General features: G+C 35.9%; 1 long non-coding RNA gene across 1 annotated transcript; it reads left to right on the top strand.

Annotated features, from left to right (window-relative positions):
• Positions 1 to 12,750: 12,750 nt before the first annotated feature.
• On the top strand, positions 12,751 to 14,744 carry LOC149623845 (uncharacterized). Its single transcript, XR_016374640.1, has 3 exons — positions 12,751 to 13,132; positions 13,832 to 13,945; positions 14,289 to 14,744. It is a non-coding gene; the product is annotated as an uncharacterized LOC149623845 (long non-coding RNA).
• The last annotated feature ends 3,689 nt before the right edge of the window (positions 14,745 to 18,433 follow it).

Genomic DNA, 18,433 nt, shown 5'->3' on the forward strand with positions numbered 1-18,433 from the left:
CTGGTATTGTAAACTTGTCATCACCAATATTAGATAAAGTTAGATTTTAATAAAATGAATATTTGGTTTTTAAAAAATTATTTTAATTGTAACTCAGTTTTACAATTTTATATCACTAAACATGTTTTAACTTTTTTGGTACAGTGACTAGTATGTCATTGAATTTCTTGCTTTAAGTGACCAAGACATTGTTCCAAATTTAAAAATGCCATTTCCTGCCCAAATCTGTTTGTGATATTTTTTTCCTTAAAAATAAAATTGTCTCCTTACGCTTATAAATATGGAATCTGGGCGTTTCATTAACTCAGCGAGTGAAATGGTGGCTCCTTTTGTGACGAGTGGCTAAAAGTGCGCGAGGACACAAAGGAAAACGCTATAAGATTACTTTCCTAGTTTCAAACCTGGCCAAAAACTACCCTAATACATAGCTCAATCAGGGTTGCAACATATCAGGAAAAATAAGGAAAAGTTCCGGAATTCCAAAGTAGGGAATTTTTAGAATTTAAAGCAAAGTCTGAGAATTTGAAGACGGAAAACTCACGGAAATTTTAAACATATTTTGGGTTTTTAGAAGGTTTCGGAAAGGTGAGGGAATTTTAATAATTTAAACAAAGTCTGGGAAAAGTCAAGAAATTTTAGGGATTTAAAAAATATGCAAAAAATCAAAGAATTTTAGGGTTTTTAAAAAAGTCTGAGAACAGTTAAGGAATTTTAGGGTTTAACCAAAGTCTGGAAATTTTAAGAATTTAAAGAAAGTTGGATCAGACACCAAAATATCACAGCTCCTAAATCTCATCAATTACATGTTTACAAATATCACCTCAGATTAGATTTAAATCAATAACAGTTTCGCCGAAAAACGTTAGGAATCCGAGATAAGTTTAAATAAGTATTTAACTCACATTTTTTTCGGGCAATTACGATGCCCCGCCTTTTTGCCATTTGAACAAATTTTGATTTCCGATCGCTTTCGGTTTTGTCTACCTCTCCTTCATTTACCTCCCACATAAAAATTTATATGTCGCCTGGCATCCTTGGAAATTTATTTTTGCATCCAGTTTTTGAAGCGTTTCCTCTGCTTTTGTGAGCTCTTCTTCCATTTTTTCGAATCTTAAATCAATAAAGGAAAAATTATTTTTTTTTAAATTTAAATCATTACTTCCCAAGTATTTTTAAACTCGGCAACAAAATTAAGTGTTGTAAATTCTTTTTATACGCCGAAGTTTAAAAATAATTGAAAATCATGACATATTAATATTAAAATGTTTGTCACAGCACTTGACAAATTTTAACGAGTGGCTTAAAGTGCGCCTCTTTTTAGGATAGAATAATATTTTGGAAAAGGTGGCAATAAACAAGCTAATTAGCAATTATTTTGAAGTAAAACATACAATTTTGGAAAAGGGGGAAATTTATCCAGTTGATTTAACTTGATAATAACAAAAACAGGCGCACATTTAGCCGCTCCGATGTCGGTATACTATATCCGCCCCACGTGGAGTTAAGCCTTGGCTTCCACAATTGTAAATGATTAAAGATAATTAAATTAAATTAAATCTTAATTAATCATAATTAATTTAAATAAAAAAATTATCTTTGTAATTAAACTATTGAATTTAGATAACTTACATGACTATTTGTATAAACTTAACTTGACTGTTGTAAACTTAATTGATTTATTAACTTGATCATTAAATAAATAAATAGGAAAAGAGGAGATCACTCCCAAAACCTAAGGTTACAGTTGAGTCCTTTTGCCCAGCTAACAAGGGCTCCGCCCATAGTCATTGTTCCCCCGGGCATTGTCAAAGCCCTTGTAATCCTCCTACTTCTCCTCAATGGGAATATCCCTTGAAACCCTTAGACTCTAGATCAAAAGCTAGAGCTCAAAACTCTTCAAATAATCAAAGATCCTATAATAGATATAATAATCAGAGATCAAAATCTCCTGGTCGTCAATTGGCCTTGTCCTTTCGCTCAGAAAGATGCTACCATATTTGGTCACATAGTTAATGAATCAGGAGTGCATATAGATCCTTCTAAGATAGAAGCCATTCAGAAATTTCCGCCTCCTAAAAATGTTAAGGAAATCCAGAGATTTTTAGGGATGGCAGGTTGACACAATAGGTTCATTAATCACTACTCTCAAATAGTAGCCCCTATTAATAAACTTAAAAGAATGGATCAAAAATTTATTTGGGGTATCGAACAGCAACAGGCGTTCGAAAGAATAAAGGAAGAAATCTGTTAGGCTCATCCCTTAGCTTCTTTTAGAAGGGATTCCCCGTGCATTCTCACTACAGATGCTAGTGATGCAGGGTTAGGTGCCCTTCTTTCCCAAATACAATATGGTGTAGAAGTTCCTATAGCGTATGCTAGTACAGGACTTAAAGATGCAGAAACGAGGTACTCCACTAGCGAGAAAGAGTGTTTAGCCATCTGTTGGGCGGTTAAGAAGTTTGGGCCATTTTTAGAACGTCGTAAATTCACTGTCCTCACTGACCATCAATATTAGGGAACCTAATTCTCGTCTAGTTAAATGGGCAATGTACCTTTAAACATTTGACTTTACAATTAAGCATAAAAAAGAAGTAGAAAACGTAGTAGCCGACGCTTTATCGAGATCTCCGATAAACGTCCTTAGCATAAACCTTAGCTCTTCTACTTCCAATTCTACTAGTAATATGGATCCAACTAGTAGTAGTACTAGTCAAAATTCTACCGGTAGTAGTGAAAATAGTTCAACTTCCTCTAGTGATTCTGTTGAAGATCGTATACGTCCCCCAGGTACTAGAGCTTTATATTCTGTATTTACATTGGAAGACGTAAGAAAGTCTCAAAGGGAAGACCCATTTGCTTCCCCTATTATCAATTCCTTGCAAGGACCTAACCCAGTTAGGCATAAACTTTTTGAATTAAAAAACAATCTTCTTTATCGAAGACCTTACAGGAACCATCCTGAAAAAATTTATTTACCTCCTCGTTTAAGGCTAGAAGCCATGAGGTTATTACACGATCACCCTCTATCAGCTCACAGGGGCAAAGATAAGACCCTTAGCAAAGTGATTTACAGATATTGGTGGCCTTCTATAGTTAATGATGTCCAGGACTATGTAAGAGGATGCACCTTATGCCCACAATTTAAGGCTAGGAATAGAAAGAAGCCAAGGCTAATGCAACCCTCTGAGATAACAAGTCCTTGGGACCAAATCAGTGTCGACATAATGGGACCTTTCCCTCAGAGTAGACACCACTTTAAATATTTAATAGTCTTTGTTGATTATATGACTAAATTCGTGGAAATGATTCCACTTAAGACTATTACAGCGAAGACCTGTGTGCAGTAGTATAGGGCTACACTTCGTACCTCCGTAGGTGTAGAATGTAGGTGTAGAGTGTAGGTGTAGAATGTCAAGGTCACAGTGTCAATGCCCTCTCGCCACGCCCCCAGCTCGCGCGCGCCCCCTCGCGGGAAAACTTGCGCGCCCCCTCGCGGGAAAACTCGCGGGCCCCCCGCGCGCCCCCTGGCGGCTGCGCCCCCTGGCGGGAAAACATTGCGCGGGTATCTGGCAGTCCTGTCTACAACTGTATCTGTGACGTCATTGGCGGTAAAATCTACAACTGTATCTGTGACGTCATTGGCGGGAAAATCTACAACTGTATCTGTGACGTCATTGATAAGAGACGAATGGAAGCTTTAAACATACATTGCCAAGGCTTAAATCTTCTACAATTGTATCTGTGACGTCATTCAAAGAGTTGTTGTGTCACGTAAGGGGCTGCGGCATAGTTTTATCATTGTTAAATGAAGATGTGTCAAGTTCATAGTGTAGCGGATAAAGTAGAGGTTTGGATCGGTAACGTCTTATCCCCGGAGGTTTACTGGAAAAGGACTGATACGGGTGTAGAGTTATGTTTGCAAAAGGACCTATGGTGTAATATCTTTGAGTATACCAACGAGATTGATACGTTCTTCAAGGGTAATTCGCCGCGTTTTTCCGTTTGGTTATATCCTACTACTTCAAATTTGAAATTGGAATGTTTTACCCGTGGAAAGAAACGTATATTGGACATTAGAAAATACACTAGAGGAAAATGTGAAAAATATAACGTCATGTACGCTACTGGCGAGGGAATTTCCCTTAATCATACTTCTTGGGAACACTTAAAAAAATTAGAGGACTGCTTGACAATGAGTTGGTAGAGAAAACTAGAGCCGTGGAATCCATGAGAGAAGCTGTTCTTAAGAATCTGACTGAAATATTATTGGAAATAACCAAATATTGTCAAAACGAGGCCTGTCAAAACCAGATTGCTCACGATGTACAATGTGAATTAGAGGAAAGTGATTGGAATGAAAGAGTGCAAAAAAACCTCATTAAAGCCTTGAAAAAAATTGATTATGAAAAAGTTTTGGAAAATTATAGAAATGATTTTGGTTCTAACCAACCAATTGACGAGCCATTTCTTTTTAATTGTATCATAAACGATATTGACTTTTTCAAAACTAAGTTAATCTATACTTGATATTCAAGTAATCTCAATGTTATTTGTTTATGATCTGTATAATTGCTGATTTAAATAAAAAAAACCACAATAAAATATACTAAAAGTAAATAAAATACACTAAGGTACAATAAATCTATAATAAAACACAATAGAACACTCTAAAACTACACTAAACCAAGATAAATTATCACTATGCAGCCAAAGGTAGAAAAAACTAGTTGGTTTATATTGAACTAACATTGGGAGAAAAGCGTTCAAGAATGGTACACCTACTGTTTCCGTTTTGTCGTGACAGATGCTCGTGGAATGGTTAGTTGATTCAAACGAAAAATATCGTAATAATTTTGGAGTGATATTGGGGATGTAGGTAAGGAAATTTATTTCGTTTTACTTTAATGTTATAAATGCACAATATATAAATAAACTAATAATAATAAACTAAATACACTAATAATAAACTAAATAAAAAACTTTGTTTCACGTGTTATTATGATCAATATGATATTGAGTCTTACAGAAACTCTGTAAAAATACACATGTACCCCACGTATTACGTGATATAGGAAATATAATACAAAAGTAACAGAAATTAAACAATATTTTACAAGGATTTTTAAATTACACGGGAACTGGGGGGGTAAAGTTTAAATTTGTACATTAAAAGTAATATTACAAGCGGGGGTATTTTAAGATTTTGAATTCGACGTCTGTTTCATCGAATATTAGGGGACGTTTAACGGCGTGGTAAATATTTTTAAATGTTTCTTTGCAAATGGTTTCCGGAAAAATAGTGAATAAGGGGGTAGTGTAGCAATTGTTACACCAATTGTTACCCTTATCCAGAACGATATTGTCGTAAATATCGTTTCTATCTATAATTGAATGATATTTTACACGGGTCACTTGATCAAAGTCTTTCTCATTATTCATATCGATATCGTAATAACACGTGGAACAAAGTTTTAATATACGTTTTGAATCGTTTTCGTGACACCTTAAGCAATGTGCGTTTTTGTTGGGGCACGCAAAAACATTTTCTAATTTAAAATAGTCTTTTACAACATGATTACCGTGACGCCAATCGGGAATATTGTGAGGTAATTCCGAGGGGTGCGTCATAACATAATTGTACTGAAGAAATGAAAGTTTATAATGCGCTTTAACTCGAGTGTCGAAAACATCTTGCGCCGAAAGATAGTTTAAAATGTTTGAATCGAGGCACTGACCGGCGGTAGCGAGTGTTTCTTCAAGTTCAGTAGCGATATGAGTTGGTAAACAACCCGAATAAAGATCATGCCGAGAAGCGAGTTCATACTCGTATAGTATATTAAAAGTTTCGCGCGACGCTTCTTTAGCCAAGGTATACAGAGAAGGTATATTCGATAAAGACATGACTATTATTATGGCGGGGAGAATTTGATAGTTTTTAGATCTGAATACAGTAACTTATGGTTAGTAGCGAACTTGATTATCCAGCAGATATACTTTTCGTCACGGGGGGAAAGAATCATATTATATTAATAAATCCACGGTACTATAGTCATCAACCGAATACACCCTCAAGTAACATTGGCTCGCTCGTTAACGTATCTGCCTTTAAACTCGTTGTTCTATGTATCACGAGTTCGAATCCCCTCGAACCAAGGTTACTTTTGTAAAGGATATATTTTTATAATAAACAGTTGTTTTTATAAAGCGAAAACAAGGTTGGTTGACGTCAAAGATAATTGGAAATATATTTTTCACTCTTATAACAAACAGTTGTTGGTTATAGACTTCGTTCCATAAAATACTATTAAGCTAGCTAGGATCCGAGGCTTCGTTATACCTGAAGGTGAATAATATAGCGCCTATACCGTGATAAAAATATATTTTGCTCCTTTAACAGTTGTTGGTTATAGACTTCGTTCCATAAAATACTATTAAGCTAGCTAGGATCCGAGGCTTCGTTATACCTAAGGTGAATAATATAGCGCCTATACCGTGTTATATTTTTCTCTCTTATAACTAACAGGTGTTTTTATAAAGCGAAAACAAGGTTGGCGTCAAAGGTAATTCGAAATATACGTGTGACGTCAAGGTTATAGACTTCGTTCTACAAAAATCTATGAACCTCGGTTCAGCATACCTTAAAGGACGAGAATCATTCGGACCGGAAAATACTTTACTAACAACTTGCTATAACAAATTTCCATAAAAAGGTGAGTACTTTATACTTTTCAAATGGACTAGAAAATTTAGTAAAAGGGAAATAGTTATTTTATACAGCGAATCAAAGTAAGAGACACGCTCTTGTGACCGAAATGAAAGAAGAAAATATAATAGAATCTCCGAGAAAAAAACAAAAAATAGAAGACGTTAAAGTAACGTCTTTACAAGATATCGCTATAAAAAATTTGATGCATGTTTTTAAATATAAGTTGCATAATGAAAGATATTTTAATTTTAACGATGTAAAAAATTTTATACCGAAAACTTTTTGGGGGCAAATAGAATCAGTCTTTTTTAAAGCCGCCGAAGTAGAGAAACATCGACCACCTGGAACTTTCGAAGATTTGGATATAAGTAAATCAAAATCGTCTATAGAGAGAAAAATAGTGTTCGACGAATTCATTCCCTTAACGTTTGAAGAATTTGAACTAGTGCATCGCAATCGGATAGAAACGCCACCATTTATCTTAACAAATGAACAAAATCATTTACATTACCAATATTTTGCAAAAATTTGCTATTGTGGTTGCCCTCAAAATTATAGACGAATATGTCCCGGTTGCTATTTTCATCATAGTTTAAACGATTGTTTAAACGCTAAATATGAACAGTTAACTGATCACTATCAGGTTAATAGTAAAAACGCGCTACTCTATTATATCTGGAACTATAACAAAAGTTGGTGTTCCAACTGCATTTTACAACCATTATTCTCATTAAAAGATGCTGACGATTGCGAACAAACTACTGATTGGCATAGTCCGTCAAATAATTATCCCTTCGAACACGGTTTTATGGGGGAAGACATTAACCGTAACACTACTCCAAGACCTACAATAGAAGACGCGTTCTAACAGTTAATTACGTACAGGCGCCGCTCCAACTGAATTTTACCATAAACTCTAAATTTCCCTGAATTTTTTGCCTTAGTTTTCCCAGTTTCCCAGGTTTGTACGAACCCTGAATTCAACCTAGTACAGATAGGCAGTTCAACTCTATTATGAAAAATACAGAAATAATATCCTAATAACTTAATTGATTGGTTAAGAAAATTAAAATTAATAATAAAACAGTTCACCACAATGTTTAATAGTGTCATTTATTTTATGTTTTTCTTTACAAACAAGAGATGTTTCATTAAGAGTTTGTTTTTTTTTAAAATGAAGAGATATTGTTGTTGTTTATTTGTCCTTGATATTTCTTTTTTCGTTCTTTTTATTTTTAATAAAACAAGGGGGCAGGGACCGAAGAAACGATTTCATCTGTTTCTGAGGTTTATTTCAAGTAACGTACTCTAGTCCCTAGATGCACACGCGCTGCTGTTTTTCAATTAAGCGCAATTTTTGACAATTACTTCTTAACTTCTTCAACGTAATTCGCGGGGAAATATTAACCATTTTGAAACACTCAACCTCAATCTATACTCCTATTAAACTTCAAATCCCAACCCGTAACTCGAACTCAAACCCCACCCGTAACCCAAACCCTAACCGTAACCAACCTCGAACCCTATACCTAACCCGAACTCAATCCTAAGAGATGTTTCATTAAGAGTTTGTTTTTTAAATGAAGAGATATTGTTGTTGTTTATTTGTCCTTGATATTTCTTTTTTCGTTCTTTTTATTTTTAATAAAACGAGGGGGCAGAGACCGAAGAAACGATTTCATCTGTTTCTGAGGTTTATTTCAAGTAACGTACTCTAGTCCCTAGATGCACACACGCGCTGCTGTTTTTCAATTAAGCGCAATTTTTGACAATTACTTCTTAACTTCTTCAACGTAATTCGCGGGATACATATCCACGAGGTCGTCTTGACGACTTTTGCACCAGCCTTTTTCGTACGTATATATTAACGTTTTTCTAAAAAAGGTTTTATTCACTTATTATAAATTATGGCATGCAGATTAAAATTTATTCATCCTTATCAAATGGTTTGCTCCGGACCAACTATGTCGGGAAAATCGACATTTGTGTTTAGATTGTTGGAAAATAGTCGATTAATGATTGAGCCACCTCCAGATCGTATAGTTTATTGTTATTCTATGTATCAACCAAAATTTGACGAATTAATAAGAAAAATTGGAAATATCGATTTTATAAAAGGTTTACCGCCTAATGACGAAGATTTCTTCGATAGGACTAAAAATAATCTGTTGATTTTCGACGACTTATCATCCGAGTGTAATAGTAGCAGTCATATTTCTGATTGGTTTGTCAAGGGGTCTCATCATCTCAATACCTCGTTGATTTTAATTACGCAGAACCTCTTCGCTAAGGGGAAAGAGGCCAGGACAATAAGTCTTAATTGTTCTTATATAATTATCTATAAATCTCCGAGAGATTCGTCCGCTGTTGAATACCTAGGACGGCAAACGTTTCCCAAAAAGAAACATTTTTTAGCTAAAGCCTATGAAATGGCTACGGAGAAACCGCATAGTTATATATTAATTGATTGTAAACAGGACCAAGATGATAAACTTCGTTTAAGGAGCAATGTCCTTCCTTCTGATGGTCCTATGATAGTTTTTGTCGAGGATTAAATTAACGTGAACTCGCCAAAATAAATTATTTACCATAACGATGGTACCCCGATCACTTCGTCCACACTATCCCTTCTTACACGTTTTAAAACATAGTAAACAAAGAAAAAAAATTCTTAAAAATAGTAGCAATGCTCAGATAAAAGCTATTTGCAATATTTGTCATAATATTACAACTGGAGGCTTGCCAATCACCAAGGCTCAAAAGGCAAAACTTAGGAGTCATAAAAGGGTTATAAGAAGATTAGCTTTGAAATCTTTGTCATTAAAAAAGAAACGTCGTTTGATGACGAATCAAACAGGAGGATTCTGGCCTTTACTACTAGGAACATTGGTACCTAGTGTAATTTCGGCGATTAACGCTGCACGATGAAAAAAATGATACTAGTTCCGGCTTCGACAGTTTTGTCGACCGTAGATAGAGAACTATCCGATTTAGACAAAGAAATGAGTGAAATTCTTGAAAAACCAGGAACATCCGAAACAAAATTGAGAGAATATTTGACAACGCTACAAAAGTTTCTAAACGTTAAGAAATTTGTTGAACCACCGACCGTAAAATTAAGTCAATCCTCTATTGTACAACCATTGCCAGTTCCAATGGTTCCCACATCGACACCTAATCTAATACATACAATGCCTCCAAATATAATTCCATCAACACCTACAAATGTGATGCCAACGCAGTCACCAGCAGTAACAGCACCAGCTCCGCCATTTACATTTACTGCTCCAGTATCTACTGTATTACCAAATCCTGAAAGGTTTAAAAAGAATAGGAAAATCAGTATGGCCCAAGTAATTCACGAATATCAAGAACTGAAAAAATTGTACTCTCCGCTTGAACTAAGAAGGAAACCTAAAAAAAATTCCAAACCAAAAGAAGAAGAATCAAACATAACTGTAAGACGACAAAACAAAAGACGAAAGACGGAAAATAAATGGATCGATTTATACGAATAAAGTTTATTGATTACAATACATGTCTTTATGATTTAATAAATGATTGCACATAAACAAAAGTACCATTGCTTCGTTATACATTAAATCATGAGGATTATATAAGTCTTGAATAATCATATCTAGGGTATAGCCGTTACACATGTTAAATAAATAGAAAATACAATGTAGTCCACACGTTTCTGACAAAGGATATTGTATAGGTACGTTGTTAAAATACCATTTACTAGCGTAAAGGTTAAGGTCTACAAGATTGTAGTAAAAAGGATCATTTCCGTAAGAATCAAAAAAGGTACCTATTCCATTATCTACGTAGATTGCTAACCAGTGAAGGCCTCGGCTTGATTTTGGTTCCGTATTCAAACAAAAACAATATTTTTTCTGTCTGGGTGGTAATGGTTTTTGATCAAAGGCAAAAACACCGAGAAAAAATGGTTTTGTTACGGATTCACACGTTAAAAATTCGTTTATTTCTACGGTGTTCATTCTCCTGAGGGATTGTAAATCACGGTGCGATCTTTTGAAATTATTATTTCCGATTCAAATTCCGCGTAAACAATAGCCGTTACATTATGAACCAACGGAGACTTAAATTTCATTGATATTCTCAAGTTTCCTTGTTTATTCCGTGATAGATGGTCAGCACTAGCTTGCTCTTCCGGGGTTAAATCAAATCCGTAGAGAACGTTACCTTCTTTATATTCTTCGTAAGAAACACAATTTCCTTTATTTCTTTTGAACAAGTCCAAAGCCGTTTAATTTGAAAGATACTCTCGGGAATACTCGTTAACGTTATAGTTTGGGGTAAACGGAGGGTTGGGAAATGTTTGGTTCCCTATTGTTAAGGCCAAGTAGTTTAAATTGAAATGAGCAAATTCGAAACCATTTAAACTCAGATCGCCGTTAAAGGCTGCCGTTCTAACTAAACCAATAATTACCCGGGCTGGCATTTTGTTCATAAATACATTTTCGCGTGTAATATCCGTTAAACCACTGCTAATAGAAAAGTATTTTAACACGGTCCGGTTAATAGGGTAAATAACGTTATGTTTTTCATGAACCATAGCGTGAGCTAACATTATTTCCGCATTTACCTTAACCTTTTTAATTAGTAAAGTTACGTCTAATATTTTAAATTTAAATTTTTGATTTGCTATTGTTGAGATAATAGCAAATTCGTTTACTGACTTTATGAATCGAAACCTAACATCTACGTTATTTAAAAGAAACTGTCCATTCGACACACATCAAGATGTAAATCACCGATCATATCAACGGGGTTTGAGAGGGCTACGCGATTTTTCCTTTTCAACATACCATTGTTATCATTTTTATTCGCAGCTAAAAACATTTTTGCGGCGTCTACTGGATTATCTTTGTAGTACATTTTTGCAGATAGATAGGAATTTTTTGCACTGTCACCGTAATTTAGATGCGTTTCAAAGAATGCCAAATACGGATAAGCGTTTGTCGAAGTATTAACTTGAGTATCTCCGAAAAACACATCTACTTGATTAAACAGAGCAGCGTGTAACAAATTCACAGGACCCACATCCGTTTCTAGAGCAGTTAATGCAGAACCATCATCTTTGAGTAATTTTACTCTAACTTGTAACAATGTTTTAGCCAAGTCCGTATAGAGATCATTAGATCCTTGAACAAAGAACTCAATAGGGCCTTGATCCGAAATTGATGCCAAAGGCTTGTAAATTACGTAGTCACTATTTTCAACATTGTAATTCGCCGGTGGTACCGCGAATAAATCCAGTTCTGACATCATACCCTCAACCATGTTTATTGTTTTTTAGTCCAAAAAGTCAGTCTTGGTTCGTTTTTTCTTTATGCTTCGATTTCTAGTCTTCAGCTTTCTACGGCGACCCGAACCAGTTTGCGGTTGTGACAAGTGTTGACTCGCTTTTTGTAATAAATTGGCTCCAGCTTCGCTCAAATTAGATTTCAGAGACTCTTTTAGGTTTCTACCCGCAATGTAATCACCAGCTATTTTGGACCCAGTTCTTAGGGCTTCTCTTCCTAATGCTTTTCCAACGGGCTTAAAAACTGGTGTTATAAATCTTATTAAGCTTTTAAAAATGCTCCCAAGACCATTTCCTCTCTGAAATACTGGTCCCCGGAAGTGACTAAGACCACTTCCGGTAAGACCACTTCCGGTTTGGTTCAAGTAGTAATTTAGGTATATGTTACTTCGTGTCATGTTTGAGTATGAAATGAAGTTTTATGACTGATTTGTTTAACTTAAACATAATATTCTCTCCATAATCAGTTCTCATGTCTATTTCTATCATTTCAAATGACGGACATCTTAATGGGTAATAGTCAATGTTTTGAAACCGATGGACGGCTAACGTTGTTGATTTATCATTGACTATAGGCACAACCCTTAGTAACGGAGCATAGACATCACCAACTACTTGAGGTAGTATTAAATTTGTATAAATATATAAACTTGCAGTGCCCTTGTCAATATCCGCTATACTTTTGCTAGTTGAATTTCTGAGAGGATAGTCCATTTGATCCTCGTGAAACCCTAACAATCTTCCAAGACCCGACTTTTCTTTCGTGAACAGTAGATAATAATCATTTACACATTTGATATTTACTTTTCCGTCGGGATTCAGGTTTATTTTAATCATAGATCTATGTTCCGTAGGAATTTCATTGGTCATAGCTTCGATGACGTTTTCAATGCTTGTATATTGCCCCGGTTGTATTTGTAATATCAACTCTCGAGCATTTTTATGACCTTTTCTCTTCCTGATGTAGAAAAAATTATTGGAACTATCTAGGACGAGAGGGTCCTCTTTCTTTCTTTTAACGAGTTCTTCGGGAAACGTAAATCTTTCTTTTATCCATTCCATGGAACTCAATCCTAGGATTTTACCCATCTCCTCAGGTATTTGAACTTCATACCCATTTTTAGCCCTCAGGGCGCAAAAAGCTTTTTCATTATCGTCACTATATGCTACAAACATGTATACCGAAGATCGTATTTCCGGTGGTATGGTATTGTTCATAATTTTTAATAAATTTTTGTACGCGTCGTAACCTTCTCCACGTAAAGTTCCGCCGGTAAATTGCACCTTAAATTGATCCCAAATATTGTCCGTATAATCGTAGACTCCGGCCCTAAAATAAAGATAGTCTAAAGACACATTATCCCAAGCTTTAGGTAAAAATGCTTCGGCTAAACCCACATGCCAGTTTCCATTCAAATGCAATGGAGCTGGTAATTGAACTTTAAAATGAGATTGCGTGTTTCCCGGAAACACGTTCATAGAAGCCGTACTCACGAGAGTTACGTAAAATGAATCGTTCGACATGACTCGTTAACTTTAAATGTTTTTTATTTTTCAATTACTATTCTATATATTTTACAAGATAACTTTTTGAAGTTCACATTCGTAAAAAGCTCCCCTTATTTCTTCATCATCAAAGTCCTTCACAATATAACAAACGGGGTTTCTGTACAGAATTTTTGAAATGATAAATATTTCCTTGGTCCAGTACCCTTTGTAACCCTTTTCGAACAAAGGTTTGCTTTTTGATAGCCTAACAAGATCACCGGTCTTTAACATTGGTGGTTTTGCACTAGATTGTTTACCATACAGACGTTTCCACACTAAATGCTCATTTTGCATATTGACATCAACAGGAGCGAAACCAGTACTTGAATGTACAGTTGAATTGTAGGCTTTCATTATTTTGGGTAAGGCATCAATGTAATTTAGTTTCTTCGTTCTAGTTAATAACTTGAAGATTTTATCCTTTAAAGTTCTATTAAACCTTTCAATTACTCCGCATTTAATCGCACCTACACTAGTATAAAGACATATCCCCTCTTTTCTTAAATAATCTTTAAACAATTTTGATAAAAATTCGCTACCTTGATCAACATTAATTCGTAACGGTTTTCTTTCTTTAATAACTCTCCGCAAAGCTTTCAAAACCTCTTTACTAGTTTTATTTTTCAAAGGAAGACTCCAAGCATATTTTGAGAGGATATCAATAATAGTTAGAATATATTGAAACCCTTTATTATATTTCTTAAGATTTCGTAGATCGATCAAGTCGCACTGAAATACTTCATTGGCTGTTGTAACGTAAGTACGATTTCTTGGAAAGTATATCCTCCTTGCTTTGTGAATGGTATATGTTGGTTGAGACTGAAGCCATGTCTTAATTTGTTTCTTCGAAACATTTTTCACTCCTTGTTTCAATTTCTTAACGCTACCGTAACTGAGAGGACTTTCACTGTTATAATACACTCGGCTTAACTTATTTTCCATAATTACACTTTCTCAATGAAAGATTTTCTATTTAACCTTGTCAATGTACGCTTAAAGCTATAAGTTCAACCTTTATCAATTCATCCTCATCTACTATATCAATGACGTCACAGATACAATTGTAGAAGATTTAAGCCTTGGCCATGTACGTTTAATAAATTCTCGTCTCTTATCAATGACGTCACAAATACAGTTGTAGAAGAGACTGACAGGTGTTTTCCCGCCAATGACGTCACAGATACAGTTGTAGACAGGACTGCCAGATACCCGCGCAATGTTTTCCCGCCAGGGGGCGCAGCCGCCAGGGGGCGCGCGGGGGCCCGCGAGTTTTCCCGCGAGGGGGCGCGCAAGTTTTCCCGCGAGGGGGCGCGCAAGTTTTCCCGCGAGGGGGCGCGCAAGTTTTCCCGCCAGGGGGCGCGCAAGTTTTCCCGCGAGGGGGCGCGCGCGAGTTGGGGGCGCGCCAGGTGGCGCGAGTTTCCCAAGGGGGCGTGGCGAGAGGGCATTGACACTGTGACCTTGACATTCTACACCTACACTCTACACCTACATTCTACACCTACGGAGGTACGAAGTGTAGCCCTATACTACTATGGTGAACTATGTCTGGGGCGACAAGTAGATCTTCAGGGTTGAGAACTACGTTGCCGGCTATGGAGTCACAACTTGGAACTGTTTTGTTTTTGCGCGATAAGGTACAGCAGATTCCCAGGAGCCATTTGTCTTCTTTCAAGATTTCAGGAGATTTACTTTTTAGAGATCGGAAGAAAAACCCCTTCCAGTTTCTGCCATCTTTCGGTTCAAAGCTTCGAATGTTATATACAATAATAATAATAATAATATTTATTTAGCGAGTAAACCGCAGGCAACCACAGAAGCAAAGCCTATTCATGGTGGTTACCGGGACAATACAAAAACACTTAATACACAGATATAAATATACAAAAGATAAAATGAATGAAAGTAATTAATTTGAAGGAAAATCATAGACCCAGGCATCTAGCAAAAGTTTCGAAATTAAAGACCGAAACTGTAAAATCGATGAATGAGTAGCGTCCGATCTACATAGTCCACTTGCCTCGATTTGAGGTATGTTTTAAGAGATTTATTTGTAGCTGAGCGGTCCCATTAGAACGTGTAAAAATCTACTAGTTCTTCGGCAGATCCAAGGCCAGAGGAGGCTAGGTTTGTGGATGACCCAATAACCCGGCTTCGTCTAGTATGGCTTGGCATCTTGGAGGTTGGCTTTTGCTGGACTACAGTTCGAAGATCATTTTCACGCAAAGCGGCATCTGTGTAGCTTTTTTTTGAAACGGTGTTACTGTTTTAGGTTGGAGTGGGTCTCTTACATTTCCAACTTGATTAATGCGAATTAGATTTGTTTTTACGAACGGTACAGCTCCAGCGAACGTACTTGGCTTGGGTAAGGAACTGTTTTTAATTTTGTCTTCCAATAACATGAAGCTTTCTGCTGTGGCTGATTGCATCACTGTTATTTTACTTCTAATATCTTCAATTTCTTGGTTCTGAGATTGAGTGGAACGTGCTTGCAGCTCGCTTGAGGTTTTATCACATATTTCGCCGATTTTTGTGATATCTTGTTCCAGTTTCTTTATGGAGTTTTCCGTGTCTGTCTGGAAGGCATGGAATTGTTCTTCGAGTTTATTTACTTGAGATGGAAGGTCTTTGAGATCAAATAATATTTCCAGGCAATCGGGGCAAATCCAAAATGATCCCGTAAGGGCATTTTTGAGACCAAGGCACGAAAGATGGTACCAGATTTTACAGAACCCACAAAAAAACATTGTTCCATGTTTTTGTCCGCCTCTTGAAAATTCGCAGGAAGCAAGGCAGTGCTTCATTGTAGTTTAAAATTTAGTATAAATACCAAGTCGAATAAAATTAATTTAAATTTGAAGTAACTAAGTTATAATAAAATACGTTACACCAAGGCCTAGGCTTAGGCTTAAACGTCGGAGCTAAAATCAACACGTCTGCTCTGGGGGGAAGATCACGCCTTTTTGATGATTTGATAACAGCGATTGAACATTTTATAGTTAGAGAAAGGTCAAAGGTAACGCGCGGGGTGTTAATCCTCTATTCTACCTGACACCCCTAGAGCAGAAACTTGCGACTATCCTTAAATAAGGCGTTGGCGGAAGGTTGCATAGTGCAAATTCCCAATACCCGCGCTACGGAAGGCAAAGTTTCACCCCCTTGTATTTCCCTCCTAGTTATGTAAAAGTGGTCTACAATAGACCTTGGTGGACACGAGTAATAGATAAGATATGATAAGAAGATAAGGCACCTCCGCGTTTCACGTGATGATCTATTACGTCACGAATAGCTGGCTTTCGCCAGACTAAGTCATTTCGAGTCTCGGTTCTGACGTGGTCCGGTTCTACTATTTCCTCAACTCTCTCGGGGCAAAGTTCATCTTTCGGTAATCGAGATCGGTCTCCAAAGAGACTTCATATAGAAATGAGCGGACCCAAGGTTAAAAAAATACCCTTTTCATAATCAAAATATGACTAGATTTTGTTTTTAATTTTGTTTTACAGGGATGGAGAGTGACTACCTTGAATAGTGATACATCTTCTCTAATGAGGCGAAACAGGTTCAAGAAGAATTTATGCACTATTTCTGAAATGAGGGGGCACTGGAATTTCAGTGGAACCGAATTCGATATGATTAACAATAACTTGTACTTTTCCGGAGAAATATAACGCGTTCATTTTAATTAACCGATATTGTGATATATATAAAATTTATCAAGCATATCGACCCATCGCAAATATTATATCTATAAAGTAAAGTAAACGTTATATGCATGAAACGTCCAACCCTAATTTAAATTATAAATATCAATCTATGGTTTATAGACTTGTATGGCACGCCAAACAGGACATAATTCAACTTTTATGTTTAAATATAATTCATGATTTACAAAAATATTTCGGGATAGTTGAAAATAAATTAGGATTTGTAAAATTAAATTAGGATTTGTAAAAAGAAGATTTATAACAATAATTTTTTAACAATAATTCAGGACTTTTAAAAGAAAATTCAGGAATTATAATTCAAGATTTATAAAAATAAATAAATTATAAATCCCGATTTATTTTTATAAATCCTGATTTGATTTACTTCTTATTATGGAAAATACAGTTGTCGTTCAACATTGTAAATAATTTCAATACCATGAATGTTTTGAGGATTGAAGTAGATAAACAATCAAACGTAGGAAACTCAAGGGTTAAATTGTACTGGAAGGTATCCAGAAGCCTTGACACACAAACCTAACCTAAAAGGTGAAGGAATATATGTCGTTTAGTTTTGGATACTTCGAAGAAAAACAAACATTTTGGGCTTGTATACCTCAAAGGTAAAATTGGTAATCAAATCAAGTTTAAACATTAAACTCTTGATGTATTTTTTAAAAAATCATTTGCATGATTTGACATCGCAGTATGTCGGCACCTTATGATTCCAAAAGTCTCATTTGGCTTGCCACAAAAGTTCCAAAAATATCATGCTCGTCATTAACCTTTGCCTTTTCTCTAGGCTGCGACGGTGTTTTAAGGCACGACAGTGCTTCTCCCAAAAATTCATCAGTAATGGATTTGGGGGTAGTTTGTTTCGTTTTTTTTGGTTCAAAAGTGTCGTACTCAGAGTGCATACTTGAACTTGGTCGTGAACTTTCTCCATCAATTGGTACTGAGCAAGGTACTCTTGTGGTGCTTTCGTTATCAGGTTCATTATTATCAGAATCTATTTCAAGGGGCTCAATAATTTCATCACTAAAAAATGTTGGCCCGTTGTTATCTTCCGTTTGAACTGGTTTCACACCCTTCGGAAGAAGTACGTCGAGACTTGAACGAGCTTTTCTGGGTTGCAAAGATGATTTTAAA

The sequence above is a fragment of the Phalangium opilio genome, unplaced genomic scaffold (genome assembly GCF_054372755.1).
Source record: "Phalangium opilio isolate 3A_F unplaced genomic scaffold, DU_Popi_V2 ptg000106l_1, whole genome shotgun sequence".
NCBI classification, from domain to species: domain Eukaryota; kingdom Metazoa; phylum Arthropoda; class Arachnida; order Opiliones; family Phalangiidae; genus Phalangium; species Phalangium opilio.